The following is a 9,656-nucleotide window of genomic DNA, read 5'->3' as shown; positions in this document are numbered from 1 at the left end:
GCACACACCTGTGTTCCCAGCTACTCAGGAGGCTGAGTTGGGAGGATCTCTTGAGTCCGGGAGGTTGAGGCTGCCGTGAGCCATGATCATACCAACCTGGAGACAGAGTGAGACCCTGTCTCAAAAAATACAATAAATAAATAAAAATAAAACAATCCATTAGGACATACTATTAATGTGTGTGTGTGTGTATGCGTGTAAATACGCATATTTTTTTCTCACAGTGTAAGTGCAGTGAGCACTGAACAGAAGGTCTAAAATAGCTTTGTCCTGTACTCATTAGTAAATCTTCCTGTGAATACTTTCATGAACCTCTATTGAGATATGTTGACTTCTGTGCATACTTTGTGATATCCAGGCTAGTCTCTAATCAAAGGATAATACAGATTGAAGGTAAAAAATTTTGGAGGAAATAATATCCACTCTGATACCACTCTCGTGATTAATATGCTATGTGCAGACTTCTTGTTTTCTACCACCAACTTTGTGTCCTGGCAAACAACTTTGAATTCCAAGGCTGACAGCAGAATGCTAGCGATAGTGCTGCAACTGTAGCAAAGAAAAAAAAAGATGTTTCTGTGTGTTAAAATGCAAGTTTTACCATGACTTAAAACTTCTTCAAACTGATTGTCAGTGAAACAGTGAGCAAAAATCAATTTAAGGTTGGTGGAAGCCCATTGCTGATATGAAGGGGACTAGTACTGTTGCTGACATTTGGAAGGACTGATCTCTAACTTTTAGGAAGGTGGCTGGAAGAAACTATTGCTAGACAGTAAGCAAGGCTTTATAAACAGGAATTACCAATAGACAGTACTGGATACACATGGCCATAAGGACCATACTAATACCTGGAAAATTCTCTTCAGTCTTTTAAAATGCTCTTCAGTTAAAGCTGCCATTGTTGGGGACATGGTTTTTTGCCTACCATTCATGATGTGTATGTATACTTAAAATGCCTTTCAACTCTAGAAGGACCCCTGTGGGGTCAGATTACAGGTATTAGGATAAATTCATAGTTTATGCTAATAAACCATGACTTTCCATGAGATAGACATGGAAATAGATATAAATGTATGCATGCATGTGTGCATGTATGCATGTGTGTGTCTGTATGTCATAAAGCTATTTTCTACTTCGGTTTGCTAAGATAATCTAGAAGCAATGGCACCCCACTACCAATTACACACAAAGTGTCCAGATTTGTATTTCTAAATGCCATTCTATACACTAAAAGGAACAAGGGCTACATAAAAAAATACACATTGATTGTAGAATTGGGGTTGGGAAAGAACAAGATGAACCTGGAACATTTTATGGTGGCAACAAGTAAAGAAGTGATCAAAGAATGGTAGGGGCTGGGTGCAACAGCTCATGCCTGTAATTCCAGCACTTTGGGAGGCCAGTGAGAGGATTTCTTGAAGCCAGGAGTTTGAGACCAGCCTGGGCAACAAAGCAAGACCCCCATCTCTAGAAAAATAAAAAATTAGGCAGTTGTAGCTACTTGGGAGGCAGAGGCAGGAAGATCACTTGACCCCAGGAGTTCAAGGCTGCAGTGAGCTGTGATCAGTCCACTACACTTTGGCCTTCCAGCCTGAGTGACAGAGACCCTGTCTCTAAAACAAACAAACAAGCAAACAAAGAATGGTAGGGACAAGTCAGAAGAACATACAGGCCAGCCTGAAGGAACTTTCACAGGACAAATTGGAACAACCTGATCATCAGAATAAATAAAAATATTAATGGATCTAATCCACTGAATAACATAATACAATGAAGTCCACAGCAATATTAATAGGCAGGAGATAATAGAAACCTTTTTCTTATGATGGAAATGTAACTCCTTACTATAGAAAGAATGACTAGAATAATTACCGTTTGGCAATCATCATCATAATAACTGATTCAGACAAGAATTATCAATGATGCTAAAACTAATGGTAAAAACTTTGAGGGGTACCAGGATATGTACATAGTCTCAAAGTATTGCCCCAGAAGAAAGATATTAATTACAAAAGGAACATAGTAACTTTACATTGAATAAACCTGGCAGACATACTTTAACCAACTGATCAATATTATGATCACTAGTGTCAATGCCTTGTGGCCTAAGACCAACAGGAACACACCTGCAGTTGAACAAGATGAGTTATTAATTATTGTAGTGACAGAGAATGCACCTCATGAGAAATCACGGGAACATCTCAGTAAGAAGGTGTTAGACAGGAATTATAGGATTTGGGCTTGTGTTGGATAATTTGTGGAGGACTTAAAGAATTTCTGGATTGGATGTTCTTGGGAAGCAGGGGTAATTCTATGGTTGGATAACTTATTAAATCTAATATAGGAGGAAGGAAGACCAGACTGAAGCTTGAGCTGTAATTGGTTAAGAAGCCACAGGCATACATATTAGCCAGGATCGAGGGGTGATTAGTCATCTGTATGATGACGACAATGTTTATGGTTTTGTCTATGCTCAGACTTGATAATGAATGGTCTTGACACAAGATCACAGAGTGACCGTGACTGATTGCTCTGGTTCAATAAAACGGACCTTGACTGGTGTTCTGGTTAATAGTTTATGTTCAACAAAAGAACTTCAAGTCTCAGCTGTGAGTGCCAGTATATCTCCTAGCAACACCAAGGTTACTGTGGTATTCTCAGATCCCAGATGTCAGGGACAAATCAACATCACTTGCCTACTGATACGATGCATTGAAAATGAAACACCATCACTCCTGTGAAATTCCTGTCCAAAATTCATAACCTGGATCTAATCATGAGGAAATATGACACAAATACAAATTGCTGGATATTCTACAAAATAGCATGCCTGTATTTCTCCAAATGTCAATGTCATTAAAGAAAGACAGATTAATTAATCATTCCACATCAAAGGAGACTAGCAAGACATAACAACTGACAGCAATGCATAATTTAGAATTTACTTTTGCTTAAAAGGACATTACTGGGATAGTTCGCAAATTCTGAAGAAGCCTGTAGATTGAGTAATTGTGTTCATGTTAAATGTTCTGATTTTGATAATTATACTATGATATGTAAGATAATATTTTTACTTTTAGGAAATGTATATTGAAAAATTCAAGGGTAAAGGGGCATTATATCTGATCCTTTCTCAAATAGTTCAGAAAAAACATGTATTTGTATATGTATATACATGTGTGCACATACACACAAAGGGAAGAATAAAACGAGATTTCAAAAATCTGGATAAAGAATATATGAGAATTCCTCACAAAATTGTTCCAAATGCTATGGATCATCTGTAATGATGTCAAAATTTAAAGGAAAAAGGAAAAAAAGTCTTCCTCTTCTGGTGAATTCAACCTTGCTGTATGACTCATTGCATTCTTAGGTAAAATGTCTATTTATACACATATTTACATCTAAACCTCCTAGCTTAATTTGTATGGCCATCATAAGGCTGACGACTGTGGGGTTTATTCAGATGTATATACTTCCTTTAGCAGTCCTTGTATTTGGTAAAATGTGTTGTAATTCATCTTTTCTTCTGTAGATATGAATTGCTGGCAATATATGCACTAAACTTTGTTTTGAAAAATCCCCTTGATGCCAATGCACTGCATCACTGAGAAGTGATCCACAGGTGAGCATCTAAGCACTGAACATTTTCTATTCTGTGCTTTTTTCTTTCGTGTGTTGTTGATATCAGGCTGTTATCAACACATTCTATAAAACAGGACCCTAAGTATATGCATTATAACACACAACTCATTATAGCAGAGAGTAGAGAATTAGGGATAAAATAGGAGTGAAATCATTTTTGATAGCTTCTTAGTGAAACATAATTGTCTTTATTTTAATGATTGTTGTTTTAGAGGATTTGAAGATCATAGAGCACAAGAGAAAACATAGTGCCTTTACATTTAAGCTCGTGTGTGTGTGTGTGCGTGTGTGGTCATTAATGACGTAATCTTAAAGCTAAAGATTATTTAGTATTCTATAGATTAAGACAAGTCATTATTTGAGGCAAAGAAAGTTACTATCTTATTATTATGTGGTCCAGAATCAGCTAAAGTCAGGTACTATGGAAGTGGGTTGACATGTGCCTGGGTCATCCTAAGAAGGAAATAAAATCAGGACTTTAGCTCAGTCCATTGTATCATTGAGCCTTCACATCTGCAAATGATTTTGAAACCTTGCTATATTTAGCTCTTCTTAATCATAATTAACAATCGGCGGTGACTATATAATTTTTAATAAATGCATAGGAACAATATCTTATTTAGTAGGAGTATCTCTTAGGTTGTCATGAATATGTCAGGGGGACTGCCTTACCTTCAGGACTATACCATCGATCTCACTGGGCCCCATTACCTTGTGGCAATGACCTGAGGTTTGACAAAATTGTAAGAACCAGCCTCAGTAACAGTGTTTCTGCAAGTGTGAGGACTGCCTACCTCAGAATCAACTGGGGTGCTGATTAGAATGAAGATTCCTGGCTCCACCCCAGACCTACTCCATTGAAAACTGATTGTGACACCCAGGAATCTGCTTTTTAAATAAGCTCCCTAAAGTGATTCTTAGATGCCTAATGTATGAAAAACATTCGCAGAACTTACCTTAAATTAAATTTTAAAAAAAGAATGCACTTTATACTCCATCTCTCTCATATTTCTTTCCACATCACATACTTTATCAATACCTCAAATTAAACACATAAGAAACCACAGAAGGCCGGGCGCGGTGGCTCAAGCCTGTAATCCCAGCACTTTGGGAGGCCGAGACGGGCGGATCACGAGGTCAGGAGATCAAGACCATCCTGGCTAACACGGTGAAACCCCGTCTCTACTAAAAAATACAAAAAAAAAAAAAAAAAACTAGCCGGGCGAGGTGGCAGGCGCCTGTAGTCCCAGCTACTCGGGAGGCTGAGGCAGGAGAATGGTGTAAACTCGGGCGGCGGAGCTTGCAGTGAGCTGAGATCTGGCCACTGCACTCCAGCTTGGGCGACAGAGCGAGACTCCGTCTCAAAACAAAAAAAAAAAAAAAAAAAAGAAACCACAGAAATAATTTTGTTCATTCAAGATCTTAAAGTCCAGAACTACCTAAGATATCCTCAGTTCAGCTCTTCTGTAGCTCTTCTCTCAATCTATTATTTGAATATATATAAAATCTGGGTAAAGAATATATGAGAATTCCTCACACAATTGTTCCAAACGCTATGGATCATCTGCAATGATGTCAAAATTTAAAGGAAAAAGGAAAAAAAGTCTTCCTCTTCTGGTGAATTCAACCTTGCTGTATGACTCATTGCATTCTTAGGTAAAATGTCTATTTATACACATATTTACATCTAAACCTCCTAGCTTAATTTGTATGGCCATCATAAGGCTGACGAATATATTCGAATATATATATTTGAATATATATATTTGAATGTGTGTGTGTGTGTGTGTATATATATATATCCTGTAGGCATCTGATGAAGATGTTCTTTTTTCTGTAGAGCATATACTTAAAAACTCTGATAAACTGTGATTTGTTTAATATATTCACGTTTAGAGTATCTTTCTCTGATGCTGAAATCCAAGCTGAACTATTCTTGTCCTCATTTAAGATTATCTTACTCTTCTTTTTAAATGTATAGATATCTTGTTTACTACAAGCAATTTGCATGTATAAGCTTATATTATACATTAAGTTCACGTTCAAAGAAGCAATCTAACAATTACTTACACAATTTTAATGCTTTAATAAGATTCTTGTACTAAATTTGGAGAAATGAGGAGATCTGAATATTTTATCTTTCTCAGAGTTAAAAAAATGAATGGTACAGTGACCTAATATTTGAGCTCAAATTAAATTCAAGGTGTGCTATAAAACTTTTTGCGTTTTGGCCCAGAGGACATTGAACCACTTTTAATTAACTACACATATTTTCTGTTCTGTAGTACGTACTATAATAATGATATTACAATTATTTTATGCAATAACAATGTGATTACAAATTTTAATAAATTACTCTGAGCCTAATTTTTCCTAGCGTCTATCATTAATATGATTCACCAGCATCCTGCCACATACCTAGTTTGATACTGAAGATTGACCTACTACTGTCACTCTGTCAATTCATTACACACCAATAACTTCCATAAATTTCCTGGTTACATCAAGCTTAGAGGCATCTACGTGGGCTGGTAGATGACCTCACCAACTGGTTGGGTTTAGGATTTTACTTCTTCAGAATCTATTTTACAAACCTAAGTGGGTGGGAACAAACCCCTTTTGACTTCACTTTCACATGTTTCTGGAGCTACACTTCTTAATCTCCTTCCTCCTTTCCTGTCTCAGAGGAACAGAAGTCCTTCCTCCTCACCAGTTCTAACTTCCGTCGGTAGTTTTGAGCCTATGGCTTCCCACCTCCTCTGTACTGATTTCCATCAGTTATTTATTTATTTATGTATTTAGCTGTGTTTTTCCTCTCCATCAGTTCTCCTTTTATGTGCAAATATCCTTCTGTGTTCTCCATTTAAAACAAACTTAAAAATTAAAAGCAGGCCAGGTGCAGTGGCTCACACCTGTAACACCTCCAGGCACTTTGGGAGGCCAAAGGCCAGAGAATTACTTGAGCTTAGGCATTTCTAACCAGCTGGGGCAACATAGTAAGATCCTGTCTCTACAAAAGAAAAAAAAACAAAATACCTGGTTATGCATGCCTGTAGTCCCAGCCACTTGGAAGACTGAAGTGGGAGGATCACCTGAGCCTGGGAAGTCGAGGCTGCAGTGACCCCAGATTGTGCCACTGCACTCCAGCCTGGGTAACAGAGAGAGCCCCCATCTCAAAAAAATAGTAATTAAAAAAACATAAAAAATATAAAAAGTGAAAATTGAAAAAATGAATAACAATAAAAAACTTTCCATTTGATCCTCTATTTCTCATTTTCTTTACTGCAAAGCCTTTTGAAAAGCTTCTCTATTCTTTGCCTAGCCCTTCCCTTTGCCTAACTCACTCCCTCAACCCTCAGCAGTCAGGCACTTATGAAACTATTTTCACACTAGTGCCTTCCTTATTGCCTAATCAAATGGTCTCTCGACGCTCTTGCTAACTCCTCTGTGTTTGACATGACCGAACATACCTCTCCTAAGACTTCGTTTGGCCTGGCCATCTCCTACCTCTCATTCCTTCCCCAGCATCTTGGCTGACTCCTTAGTGCTGCCTTCCTTTTATGCAGGGCTCCATTCTGGCTGCCTTCTCACCACGTTCTATGTGTTATTCCTGGGCAGTTTTATCTACTCCAAAGTAGTAGCACCCACACACTTCTGACTCCCAAATCTGTATCTTATGGCCATACTTCTCTCCAGAGATCTGTTTAATCTATGTATCCACCTACTTAACATCCCAACTTGAAAAGCCATAGATTCCTGAAACTCAACATGTCCAAGAGTGAACTCATTTGTTCCTCCTGTAAAACCTGCTTTTCCTCCTACCTTCCTCATCCCTATGAAGGGTTTCACTCTTTGCCCAGAGTCATCCCTGGTTCCGTTTTATTCTTCTTCCCACTTCTGCCACCACCACTACATCCAGTTGGTCACCAAAAAAATCTAACCTTTTTCCATGCTCCTCCATCTCGTTTTCCATTACCTTAATCTGGCCCTTTTCATCTTTTCCCTGGACTGCTAAGTGTCCTTCTAATTGGTCTGGGCTCCACAGTTGCCTTGGATCACATTATTCCCCTTCTTGAATGTCTCTCATGGCTATCAACTACCTGCAGAATAAAGTCTGAGCTCCCCACATGGCACAGGAGGCCCTTCACAACCTGGGCCCCACAAGCTCCCCAGTGTGGATCTGACCCCTACCCTTAGAGAGGTATAAACCTTACATTCTAGTTGAGCTGGACTACTTAAATCTCATCTTTGTTCATGCTGCTTCCTTTGCCTGGCTTCTTGGTACCCACCTGCCTACCCCTATAGATCTAACAAACTCTGACTCCTCATGGTACTGCTTAGGAGCTACTTATTCTCTCACATTCCCTACCCCAAGTAGATGAATTGCTCACCTTTGGTGCATGATGCTTTTCCAATACATCATACAGAATTATGAAAGTTTATTCAGGTCTGTTTCCTCCTTACCAGGCTCTGTGTTCTATTAGGGAGGGGACTGCATCTAATTCACTGTTGCATTTTAGAATGTCCACATGGAACTTGAGACTAAATGTTCCATAAATACCTGTTGAAGTGGATTCAAGACTAGAATTCTCCCATCCCCATTTACAGAATTTCCTACTGCCCTATGGCTCTTTGCCACCTTTTGCAAATTTACATGAGAGTTATAGGCAATGAAAAGATTGCTCTATGTATTCCAGAAGAAAAATATTATATAGCCATCATTTCTTGCATTCTTACTAGGTGCTGCTTTTAAGTAATATATGCATATGAATTCATTTAATCCTTACAACAACCTTATGAAGTAGGCTTCATCTTTATCATCATCCTCACCTTAGAGAGGAGGTAACTGAGACAGAGTAGTGAAGTAACTTGCCCAAGGTCACAAAGCTAGGAAGTAGAAGAGCCAGGATTTGAACCCAGGCAAGTTGGCTACAGAGCAGACCTTCTTAACCATCACCCCACACTGTTTCCATTTGTAGTGTACTGTCCCAGCCTACCATTTTGTCTTCCTTATTTGGTAGCAATGACACATGTGATTTCAGGAACAGATAAATATTATGTCAGTATATTTAAATCTATTTGGCTATGTAAGTATGGGAATGTTTTATTGATATAATTTTTGTACATAATTTGTCATTTTAAAAGTTAAATAAAATATGTATTGCTTTTGACTTTCTCAAAGAAGTGTAGAATTTTTGAGTCAAAAGGGACTTTGAAGGTCACTTGGAGAGATGACTCCTTACCCAAGGTAATAAACATAAATTTTAAATAGGAATAATTTTGGAATATAAGCCAATACAGTTAAAATTCTTAACTAATCCAAATAAGTGTAACTTACAATATACCTGTTAGATAAATCGTAAGCAAAACTTTATTGAATGCCCACTGTGAACTCAGAACTCATGAATATGTTGCCTTCCTGCAGGAAGATCCATTTCTAGATAATATTGCTAAAATTAGTTATATGAAGTCACATTTTTGGTAAAGCACATTATTAAAATAGTTTCTTGACAATTAATCTTTATTTTTTAATATCAGTAATTACTCTTTATTTATTCTTCTTGAATTTGGTTTTCTGAAAAAAGAATAAACCTCTGCTAGACATTTTACATTGGAGGATTCATAAACAAGTAGAGAGAAATCTTCAAAATTTCTATCATTTCACCTATAAAGCAAAATACTTGGTTAAATTATAACTAAGCACCATGTACTTTAAAAAAAAAAAAAAAGATGAAAAATAAAAAAAACTGTTATTTGGAAACCAAATGGTGCAGCCCTAAAAAACATACAAGAAAATCCAGTCCCTTTCAAAAGAAATAAAAACAAATGTAAGAGGAGACATAATTTAAGGAAACAGAAAGAGAGTTTGGACTTTGTCATCTTATATTGGACTTGGCAGTGAGATGTGAGAATGATCATCTATAACTATCACTGGATTAAATTCCAGGAAGGTTCAGAAGCTGAAGAGATGATGAGAGTCACCAGCAGGGAAGTAATGGATAGTATCTATT

General features: G+C 37.5%; 1 long non-coding RNA gene across 1 annotated transcript in view; it reads right to left on the bottom strand.

The window, feature by feature from the left end:
* Positions 1 to 442: 442 nt before the first annotated feature.
* The window catches only part of LOC126955085 (uncharacterized), a 32,373-nt gene continuing 23,159 nt past the window's right edge, over positions 443 to 9,656 (bottom strand). The window contains exon 4 of the long non-coding RNA XR_007725805.1: positions 443 to 549. This is a non-coding gene — a long non-coding RNA (uncharacterized LOC126955085). The remainder of the gene's footprint in view (positions 550 to 9,656) is intronic.

This window comes from Macaca thibetana, chromosome 5 (assembly GCF_024542745.1).
Source record: "Macaca thibetana thibetana isolate TM-01 chromosome 5, ASM2454274v1, whole genome shotgun sequence".
Taxonomy (NCBI): Eukaryota; Metazoa; Chordata; class Mammalia; order Primates; family Cercopithecidae; genus Macaca; species Macaca thibetana.
The sequence above is the reverse complement of the archived record's forward strand: the minus strand, read 5'-3'. Positions and strand labels throughout refer to the sequence as shown.